The following is a 12,391-nucleotide window of genomic DNA, read 5'->3' as shown; positions in this document are numbered from 1 at the left end:
GTGTAGCCACAGAATAGAGAAACGGAAGGATTATGAGGGCTAGGCTTACCTAGAAAGTGTCAGAGTAAGACTATCCTAATGGGTGAGGGAGTTACAGAGTGTCAAAATAGAAGATAAGGTGAGACCCCATCATATATGTTCAAGGTGCTTCCTACAAATTGAGAATTTAGAGACAGTACTTTCAGTTTCATAGTAATGTCTTATAGAGAGGTATAGATCAATAGTTTGGGGGGAAAAATCTTGCATTATAATTTAGCAACCTGATTCCATAATTTATCAATAGATTTAAAGAAAAAATATAGAGATATGGAAAAAAATCTGTAGAATGTCACCATTAGAAACAGCTTTTCTACAAATGTTAATTGTTCAAGTCTTACTAAAAATGGTAGATAAATCACTACTACCTAAATATAAAAATTACATGCAAGTCTTTTATAGTTTCATCAATAAAAATTTCCTTCAGCAAAGTGTTTTTTGATTGACTTCTAAATCTGGTCATTGAGGTTGCTCTTTAAATGTATTTTCAGTCTCTTGCTTCCTGCCATTGGGAACACTTTCTTCCTGATGGATCTGCACAGTTTGGTTAGAAAGTCATAAGAATGGGAAAGCCTTTGGCTGTAGGAGGATCTAGCAAAGCAGTGATCAGACTGTGTTCTCTGCAAGAAGCTTGTGCGTTACACATAGAAGTTACATGGGCTACCCACAGAGTGGTAGGAATGGGCTGGAAAATTGTGACTGAGTTACAATGTTTATGTCCATTGTGTCTAACATTCGAGTCATTTGTTACAAGTTGCTACTTAGCACTAGCAACGTGATTGAACTGTGTCAACTATGTTGTACAATACATATGCACATTGTGTTTTGGAGATCTGGTATAAAGAAAATGACAAGGATCTCTTAAGTCATTTATGTTGACTATATGTCGAAATTATATCTGAGATGTATGAGTTAAACTATATAATTAAAATTAATTCATTTTACTTTTCATTGTTTGCATGAGGTTGCTAGAGAATTTAAGATGATTATCTCCTTATCTCACATATAGCCAGCAGAGAGGGCAAGTTTGATTCACGCCAGATCTCTATGAAAGATACTTAGTATTCTCTGGTTATTTAACATAGTGATAAGATTAGTTTAATTGTGTGTGTGTGTGGGGGGGGTGTTTTCAAGGATATCATGATACATTATCAGAGGTGTATTTCTATGTATTTCCTCTCTAGGAAATGTTTTCATGATTTTTAATGAATTTATGGTGGTCTAACTGAAAGTAGGTTAGCATTATCAACGCCCCAGTTTCTATCCCAAAGCATTCTTTCTCTCTGTTCTTTCTAGACCATTTGATCTCAGTTCTCTTGGTGTTGTCAAGAGTGAGACATTGGCTGTCTCTGAGGGTGAATCATAAACATTACAGCAGGAAGGATTTATGTAAGGGGAAGTAAAGAGCTCATGGTCAGGGTACTGAAGTGACTTTCAAAATGTGGCAGGGTGCTACGAACTGGGTCAGTACATTAGACTTCTGAGATACTCACGTGGAGAGAGTGTGACTGCAATGGTTTTCCACGTCAGTGAAATGAAGGTCTGTTATCATGACCACTTCCTCAGAAACATGCCTCCACTCAGGTTTTTTTTTTTTAATTCTTTATTTTATTTTAGTGAAAATACACCTTTTGTGTTTGTTGGCTTTTGACTTGAGTTGTCATTCTGCGTCTTACTTTCTAGTGGGCTCCTTTTCTAAGACTTGTTCAGAAATGGGACTTCAGTTTTCAAGTCTGTAAGGCTGTTTATATGGCAAACATATGAGTTTATCTGGTCTTTGAAACAATCTTTATTTTATAATTTAAAAATTAAAATAATACAATGAATTGGTTGATTCGCCTATACTTACCTAATTTATTTTTATGTTTATGTTTACCCTATTCTTCATAAACTTATTGAGAAAGTTGCTTTCTTGTAGAATTCTAAAAACTATTATAAATTCACTACCCATGGCTATATAAATAAAACTCATATGCCTTTATATTGCTATTTGAAAAGAGAAAAAATTAAAAACAAAAAAATCATCAATTATTTCTTCTATCCAAAATGGAGTGTTACATTTAAATAATAATTTTATCATGGATCTCTTACAAATGGAATTCATGTCATCCTCTACTAAATTATTCTTTCCAGTGTTTATAAAAGGTAATTTTGGTCAACTGGGGGTTAAGAACCAATAATGGCTGTGATATGCCCATGACTCTTTTGCTGATTTTTAATCTTCACATTCTTTTACAAGCAGGTACTTTTCGGCTATGTGATATGTAAATCTCTCAGCTCCTATGAGCAACGGGATTGGGATATGTGTTTCATCTTAAAACAAAGGCCAAGAAAAAATAATAATATGATAAAGTTATTCAAAGGATTTCAGAAACAGGTGCTCTAAGTCTAGGCTAATTGGATTTCAGTTAATTATTCCTCTTACTTTAGGGAATATAAGTAAGAAATGTAAGAAATAAAAAGTGCCTGAAAACTTCACTGACATGCTAATCACTCTGGCCATGCCTAACCTAGGCAAGAAAATAAAGGGCCAACTTAATGTGACCGAAGTCTTAATTACATTTCTCATTCCTACCTTCACTTACAAATTACAGGCTTTCTCCTATACTACACAGTACTGAGTGTTATGGCATATTCCAGTTTTTCTCATATATGTAATTTTAGCTTAATTTTAACCTCATTTCCAATTCATGGAAAATAATTTTACAATTTAATGATTGCATCTCTCATTCACATCAAGGGAGGCCAAATAAAATTTTCTTAGATAGGTCAAGTTCTCTAAGCTATTTGATTTTAGATAGTCATTTTTAATTTTCTTTCTATTTTCAGAGGAGTTTCTTAGGCATATTTTATTGCTGCAAGAATTCCTCAGCAGTAAGATAAAAGTGTAGTAATGGACTAGATATTTGTTTGTAAAAATAAACAAGTTCGAATATAAAGTGCAGCAAGGGCTTGGTTAGTTGGTGTTGTTACTCATGGGGCAAAGTCTGGCATATAGTTATTATTCAAATATTTTGTAGGTAAATGGATCAATGAGTAAGACATTTTGAAGCAAGCTAGCAATGATGACTAGACACAGGATGTCTTCTGAATGGGATAACTGGAAAGCTAGGCTCTAATGGCACGATCCTATGAATGCTGAGTTCTTTGTTCTTAATTCTTTTTTTTTTTAATTTTAAAAAAGATTTATTTCCTTGTTACTATTGCCATGTCTTATTTTTATTAGATATTTTCTTTATTTACAGTTCAAATGTTATCCCCTTTCCTAGTTTCCCCTCCAAAAATCCCCTATCCCCTCCCCCCTCCTCCTGCTCCCCAACCCACCCATTCCCATTCCTGGTCCTGGCATTCCCTTATACTGGGGCCTAAAGCAAATTAGGAGTATGGCTTTCTTGGCAAAGAAATCATATACTGACTTGATTGGCAGAAGTGGAGAGCTCAATAGCAAAGTAAAACAACCATGTGTTCATATGATATTTTAAGTACTAACAAATATTTGGTAAATCACATATGCTTAATATAATATATACAATATATTTTATAACATATATATACTATCTATATAATATAATTTATCAGATAGCCCAGCAAAAGTGAGATCCATATTTAAGGTATTTTTTTCACCTTGCAAGTGCAGTGCCTACTAGCTAGTTAATCTTCACATCTTTTAAAAGGGATTTTTACTGCTCCGTTCTGTTTTTTTTATTTCTGTTTTATATTTTTTAGAGACAGAGTGTTCTGCCATGTAGAGATATTATGTAGCTGTGGTTAGCTCAGGGGTCTGTTTGTAGACTACTCTGGACTCCAATGCAGTGATTTCCTGCATTTGCTCACTATAACTAGGACTTTGGGTATACACAATCAAATACCAGCTCTGTACTTTGATATAGCTGGATGAGCTTTGTTGTAATCATGATATTCTTTTTATTTCTATATTTATTTTGTTGTTACCATGATTAATATTTTTCATAAATTCTTAGTATCAACACTTTTAAATTGTAGTTAGGGGAAAATCAGAATAGTGAGAAAACATGTTACCTTTGTTGAAAATGCATGAAAACTCTTTTTCATGTTATGATTTTGTCCCCTTATTTTCAATAGATATTGCTAACTAATATTGATGCATGTGAAAACGTTTCAAATGAATAAGTGAAAACTATTTTTTGTCCCCTTTCAAAGGTGGTAAATTCTTCATTTTCATTTTACTTCATGATCTGATTACCATTATATGTTTTATTTTATCATTTTAGTTTATCATTTATCATGATAATTTTAATTTATCACTATTTTTAAAGAATTTATAAAGTTAATTTCATCTTCTCTTACTTCTAATAATCACTCTCTTGTTTAAGAGGGTAGTCTTTAACTAGTTATGCAGCTAAGTCTGATTTCAAACTACTGACCCTCTTGCCTGTTTTCTCTCAAGTGCTAGGATTACAGATGGATGCTACCGTGCCTTGTGTATGTGGCATAAAGTACTGAATCATGTGTTTTGTGTAAGCTGGGGAAGCAATAAACCAGTTGAACAGCAGGCCAGCACCTTAAAATGTAAATGTTACTTCATATTGTTGTTCCTCCTATGGAGCTGTAAACCTCTTCAACTCCTTTGCTCCTTTCTCTAGCTCCTTCATTGGGGACCCTGTACTCATTCCAATGGATGGCTGTGAGCATCCACTCTGTATTTGTCAGGCACTGGCAGAGCCTCTCAGGAGACAGCTATATCAGGTTCCTGCCAGCAAGCACTTATTGGCATCGACAATAGTGTCTGGTTTTGGATATGCAGCAGAGGATGGCCTAGTAGGTCATCAATGGGAGGAGAGGCCCTTGGTTATGTGAAGGCTCTCTGCCCCAGTGTAAGGGAATACCAGGGCCAGGAAGTGGGAATGGGTGGGTTGGTGTGCAAGGGGAGAGGGGAGAAGATAAGGGGAGGGGGTTTTTGGAGAAACACCAGGAAAGGGATAACATTTGAAATGTATATAAAGAAAATAATAAAAAATGTAAACATTACTAGTTTGACATGTAAGAAAGGGGTTGTTGGGGGTGGGGGGTATTGGTAGGAGTGGAGTGGGGGAGGCTGAAGTTGGGAAGTATTGTATGAAAAGAGAATAAATAAATAAAGTAAAAAAAAAAGTAAAATAACAAACAGGCTTCTAATGAATAATAATAAAAGATAAGAAGATAAAACAAACCATAACACATTGGGATTGATTTTGGTCATATTCGTCTTCTCTGTCAACTCCTCCAAGATCCATCTATTTACCAACCAACCTGGATATGAGTCTTATTGTTTTTATTTTGTTTTCTTGCACTAACCTTCCATCTCTGGCTCTTATAGTCATTCTATTCATCTTCTAAATGATATCTGATTCTCAGGAAGAGATAGTAATACACACACACACACACACACACACACACACATATATATATATATATATATATATATATATATATATATATCCCATTTATAGCTGAAATTTCTGCGGAGTCTTATTTATTCCTTGCATACTGACCATGTAGATTTCTGTATTAATCAACATCTACTGGAAAAATAGAACTTTTACAGTGAATGTTAAGAGATGCTCTAATATATGGGTATTAGTGTAATACTATGTTCCTTTAGCAGAATAAGAGCAGTAGGTCTTCCTCTAAGGCCTATGAGCTGTTTAGCCACAGGTTCTTGGCCTGAAAATGGTACCAGGTATAGATTTCATTTTGTTGATTGGGTCTTGAATCTGATCAAGAAAGTGATTGGCCATTCTCTTGACATTCTTACGTCCATTGTATCAGTAGGCATGCCATCCCTTGTTGGTCATTATTGTAGTTCAATTTAGTACACAGTTTCATAAGACTGGTGATTAATTTTCTCTTCCTCTGGGACCATGCACATCACTCTGTAGCACTATGAAAGCTAGCCAGTAGGTATGAAGCCTTACATCAGTATCCACTTGGTTTCTACATGTCCTATGTCTCAACTTTATGATGTCTTCACCATTAGGACCTTACCATCAAGTTCATGTTAATCAAAAGAAACAACAGTAGTCACAAAAGTCTGAAATATCTAGGAGTCTATGGGATCTCATAGTCTAACTACTCTATGGCATGTAACCAATTCATAGTCTTTAATTTGTTAGCCTGTGGAATCTAGTAAGGACATTCTTGTCATGTTATAAGTTAATCCTATTTAAACTACTTTTATATGGTATGTATTTAGAAAGTATTTTTTATAGTAGTAGGTTCTATATGACTTTCTCCAAAGGCCTGTTAGTTTCTGTGAGTTATCCCTCTATTATTATCTTCTCCGCTCCTCCTTTTCACTCCATTTCACTTAACCTTTCCTATTCCAGTATTTCCATTTTTCCCTTATTTCATCATTCAATTGTAGATTTCCTCTGGAGTCAGATTCATCGTCTGATTCCAACCAGTAATAAAAAATACAATGACAGCCTCAGTTTGTTCATTGTTTCCAAGACTCAAAATGATGTTTTTGATATAGAATTGGGACACAATCCCTTCTATTTTTAATGCCTTCATTTCTCTATCTACATTGAGTATATTATTATCCAGGTTAGATTGCATAATTCCACTGTGAACTTCCACTCTGATGTAGCATACTCATACAATTTAGGGTTTAGCAAACTTTTCTATAAATGGACATAGTATATCCTTTCAGCTGTGTGGGCCACAGAATCTCTATTCATTTTATGGTTGTACACAAAACAGCCATATACATGCATAGAGTGTGTAAAGAAAGCTATAGGACTCTTTTCCAAGAAATAGTTTTATTTTTAACCCAAGAATCACAAATCAGCTATATTTGATTTGATGGGCATTGTAGACCTGCCCCTGTATGTATCAGGTAATACATGAACTCTGGAATCATACGTGAGCACTAAGTAGAATAATATATTCTAATGTTACCGTTATGATCTGAAGGAATCATATAAGCTTCTGAGCATCAATTTTAGCCCCAAACAGAAAAATAGGATAAGTTATCATTGAAACTAATTAGAGCTTTTAAATGAGTGCTCTGGAAGCTGGTAGGGTTTTATCAATGTAAGCATCTTGGTGCTTAGTGTAAAATGATTTCATGTAAAACATTGCAGGTGATGCTAATTTCAAGATACAGAATTCGATTAAATCTAGTTTTAACTTACCTAGTTAAAGTTTGTCATCATATGTTTCTTAATTCAGAAAGAAAACTGTTTTGATTGATATGATATTACACAGTGAATAATGAATATGTTTAATAGGTCTCTTTATTGTGTTTGAAAAATTTATTATCAGTCCTTTTTCACCTTTCTTTGGTTAGCTGAAATAAGGTTTAAAGTAAAATCTTAAGAACTGTAAAATGCTTATCTCTAAATAAAGAAAAATATAAAATTCAAAGGAACCAACTATACCATTTACAATGGTAATTACAGCTGAACTCTTTGATTCATAAATGTAACTTATTTTGAATGATTAAACCTAAATGATTTTAGAAGTACTATTTAACATATGTGTAATCAAATGTAATATTTTTGGTGGTTCTTTTTAGAACAAAAAATATAAATATGTCAAATCCCTATTTAAATTTGAAGTAACCTCTTTATCAATCATTTCTAAAGAACAAAATAAATTTTCCACGTTTTCCCCATATGATGACTACATTTTTCACGATCTTACAGTAGCCATTTATACAATTCTCACTCCCTCTATATTATCCCCCCTCTGCTTCTCCCTCATTTTCATTCCCTCCCTCCCTCCCTCCCTCCCTCCCTCCCTTCCTCCTTCCCTTCTTTCCTTCTTCCCTTCACTTCCCACCTGTTTCTCCTTTGTTTTTCAAACAGAAACTATTTCTTCTCCTTTGGATTTAGTGAAAATCTCTGGAAAATACTTTAGGTTGTTTCTACAGACCTCAGTTATAAATGCTCATGTATTCACCTTAGTTCTGCTTTTTAAAAATAAGACTATCTCATCTTTAAATATGATGTGAAACTACAGAGTTCAGTTAATGGGTTTTATAAATATCCAGTAGGTACGACCAGTATACCCACAAAATATAGACACATTCCTTGAAAATAGCTTGGTTGCATGGTGGCCTTGGTCCTTACCAGGGACAGGGCCCAAGAACATTACAGAGTGTGGCATACTTGGACTCCTGCTGAAATATTTTTATATTGTCAATGGGGGAGTAGTGTAAACTATTTGCAATATTTGTTTACCTAATAATGATTTAACTATTATTTGTTGTATACCTCCTCTGTCATTACTGTCTCTACATATTCTTTTAAATTAAATGCTACTGGATTCTAAGGTTGCAAGATGTTGTAAAGGGTTATGAGTACAATTTGCCATTGTTTGTGAGTTTAAAATATAAAGCTTGGAGTGGTGTCACACATCTTTAAGATCAGTACTGAGCAGGCAGAAGCAGGTGGCTCTGTGAGAGTTTGAAGCCTACCCGGTTTACATAGTGAGTTCCAGGCCAGCCAGAACTATTCAGTAAGATCCTGTCTCCAAGGAATCAACCAACCAACCTGCCCCCAATGTCTCAATATCAAAATGTAACTAAGACTAGATTTTCACCTTGGGAAATTTTATATGCTGCCCAATAAATGTGTCTTTGTATACTTTTATAAAAACTGGAACTTCAAATATTTCCAAGCCAACAATATTAGCATGAAATATATATATTCTTACATTTGTTGTTTAACTTTCTAACTTTATATTTGTGATAAAAATTAATTTCAAATTGGCACAGAGGTGTTTTTTTTTCTGTGTTTCAATCACCTGTCTTTTTTTTCCTTTCAGGACATTTAACAAATTTTACATTTTGCTTTTGTATGTTCCTTGTGTTACTTTTGTAAATACTGAGTGGTTGCTACCAGCTTGTGGATATTTTAGCAACTGGCCTCTTGTGTTATGAATGTTCACATAGTTTTAGTTAAGACAACCCCATAAGATATGGAGTCAAATTCATCATTTCCTGTCTTTTGCATGATTCATGCCATCAGGAAAATGAGAGCAAAAGATAGAAGATTCTTGTATTCTGAGAAACTAACTAGCTTTATATGGTCTGTTAATCATGTATTTTATAGAAAAAAAATTCCAGGATCTTTAACCTCTTCTTTCCAAGCAGTAATATTTATTATTTCAATAAGAGAAAGTCATCACACAGGAGAAAGGATTCTTACTAAAAATTGTTTATTTCATATATTCTACTTGTAAAATATAGTAGGAGAAATATTTATGAGTACCATGAAATAGGAAGCTGAATCTGCCATAATTTCTAAATGAAAATCATGTGACAGTTCAAGAGTATTTAATGCTAACACTGCTAGATATAAGCATGAAGAATTTAGCAGCTACTTGTCACTGCCCTTTGTGGCTCCTCCTCTGATACCATAGAAGGGTGTTGTAACGGCAACATGAGCCACAACTTCAGTCTAAGATATTAAATAAATGGATGTGTTAATAATGTCGCATTCATTTTTTCTTATCTGAACTCTCCCTCCCTCCCTCTGTCTTTCTGCCTTGCTACTGCCATTGTTTCCCACATTCCTGTTAAAAGTGTTCTCCCACACCTTGGGTTCGTTTTAATCCTCACTCTCATAAGCCATGGCTGGACTCCTTCACCAGATGCAGGTGTCCCCTTGTGCTGTCAGCAGGAATGATTAATGAGGGTTTGCCCTACTGAAAGCAGCCTTTGGAGTATTGTTCAGGGCATCTGTGGAACTGTCGGGGGAGACAAGCACACAAGTGAACAACCAATTATTTGGCCATCACTGAGGCAGCATGAAAAAGACATCAAATTGGACAGAGAAACCATGCTTTTGTTTGGAAATCAAATATTATTTTTCAGGTGTTAATAGCAATATGAGACTTAGACCTTTAAGGAATCCTGGCTAGGTTTAGCTTTCCAGCAAGAAATAGATTTATTTTTTTTCTTTAATTCTAATTGAATTGTTTGAAAGTGGTATAACAGGAGTACAATATCACAAAATTGCTTGGTAGGTGGCTGCCTGTGATGTAATGAAGCAACATTTAACTCCACTAACACTGGAAACATGGACGATGTGCGCAGTATGGAGGAACCTCCATGCAGAGCTCCTAATTGCTGGTCAGATTCCCAAGAAACAGGAGTTTATGAGTGATCAGAAGCATTGCTCTGGAATGCTAAACAGACAATGCCACAACAGCAGAAGCTAGGAGACGCATCCCAGACTGTGACCACCCCTGGTGTGCTTCCTGCTCTCCACTATGATGTAACAGTTAAGTCTTAGGGTTGACAATGATTTTTCAGACTGTTACTTTTCTTCAAGGTTTGGGATTTAAATGAAAAAGAAAAGAAAAGGAAAGAAAAGAAAAGAAAAGAAAAGAAAAGAAAAGAAAAGAAAAGAAAAGAAAAGAAAAGAAAAGAAAAGAAAAGACTGATAGACTTCTGAGCATAATTCTAAACTGGATTATGAAGGCCTTTCAAGAAAACACTGTTTTTAATGCTGGGTCCATTTAGACCTGCTGTCTTCAGGGTATTAACATTCCAAAGCTAAGCCCTGAAACCACTAAAAGTTGCAAGGAGCAGATAACAACATATAAAAAGCAATGGTCAGTAAGAACCTTAATAATAAATGTGTCCTACATAACAATGGTAAACAATCAAATGAAAACCCCAAAACAAAACAAACCTCTATCTAAATATTTTAAAAGGGTAATAGTCTTTTGGATTTTATTCTTTTATAAAAATTAGTGCAGTTACACAATAAATTAAGGATCTCATAAAGATTAAAACAATGTGAACGTATATAAATATAAAACAAATATCTGAAGAATGCTTTTACAAGTGATGTGTGATTTTACTGTTGTTCAGTCATTTTCTCTAATATTTGAAATGCTATTTTGTTTCTGTTAAAATGTGTGCTTGGTCAATATTAGAATTACATAATTTTCTTCACTTCTCGTCAATATGAATTTTTATTGTTAAACTATATATGACTAAAATACTTATTGCTTGCATTAAAAAATGTCCCATTTGATAGATTCATCACTACATGAACAGAGGAAAAAGCGTTATGCCTAAATCATGAGACTATTTTAAGGTTTCTGTGGCTGGCAACTTTAACATGAAGTAGTCTATACAACAGAATTGAGATCTCAGTAGTACCTAGTGCCTTCTCTTTTTAGTGTTCTGGGAAGAGTAGTTTTAAACTGGTTCTTGTTCATTGTTCATAGTAAAATTGAATCACTTGGAAAGACAAGGTCATTGAGTTATTTTTATTTTCAATATTATTTTTAAACACGGGAGCAGAGGGGCTAGAAAGAGATCAAGAGCTCGGCAGCTAAGAACATACTCTGCTTTTGCAGAGGACATCAGTTTGGCTCCCAGCATTCAAGTAAGGTGGATCATAGCTAAAGATAACCTAAGCTCAGCAGACCCAATGCCTCTGGCACTCATGAGCACGCACCATACACAGACACATAAGTACACAGTATTAAAAAAATAAATAGTAACAAAATAAGATAAATGCTTTAGCAGATTCTTAGCCCTTAAAGAAATCAACAGCATCAAACTTTGGCTGTTGTGAATTGTTTTTTAAATAAAGAATAAATAAAGTAGTTTGTTGTTGTTCTAGTTTTCTGAAATTCTAATTTTAAAATCAGTATTGCTGTCAAAAACTGGCCCTCTGTCACTATGCACAGAATCTTAGAGACCTGGTCTCAACTCTTTTTATTTTTTTTTCTATTCTGGGCACTATGGTATCACTTATTATTTAGTCATTGAAGTAATTGTAATGACTGGTTCCCAGAGATTCTCTGGGGTGGGGGGACTGCTAATGTCACTCCCGTGCTTTGGAAACAACAGATGATGGTACTGTCTGAGTACAATGCACAGCGTACTTAGTCACAGGTTCATTTCAGCCTAGCCTGAGATATGTAAGACCTGTCTTCAAGAACAACAACAAAACCCTGTTTTCTATGGATGTTTACAGCAAATATACAATAAGCAAAACTGAAGCTCTGGTTTTGTGTTCTTTTGTCAGCAACATCTTACCTTAGACTGATCAGTACACATTTTTTTTTTCATATCATGGGTACTATATGATCCCTGTGGCTTTCAATTCTCTGATCCATTGTTTTTACCTTTTAGAGGAAAAGGTATAAAATTACTCTAATAGTTTGGCCTGACAATTCCTATTTTGAGGAATACCAAATAAATTTCTAATTTTGGCTCTCAGCAGAGGTAAATATCATTCAAGAATATAGTTTTATATTTAGATACATTAGATTTAATTGAAAACTTGGGTTTATTGATGTTTCGTTTGAGGCGCCTGCAGATGCATATGAAGTGTTAGGTACTTAGCAAAGTCAATGGGGCACT

Source organism: Mus caroli, chromosome 4 (genome assembly GCF_900094665.2).
Source record: "Mus caroli chromosome 4, CAROLI_EIJ_v1.1, whole genome shotgun sequence".
Classification (NCBI taxonomy): domain Eukaryota; kingdom Metazoa; phylum Chordata; class Mammalia; order Rodentia; family Muridae; genus Mus; species Mus caroli.
The sequence above is the reverse complement of the archived record's forward strand: the minus strand, read 5'-3'. Positions refer to the sequence as shown.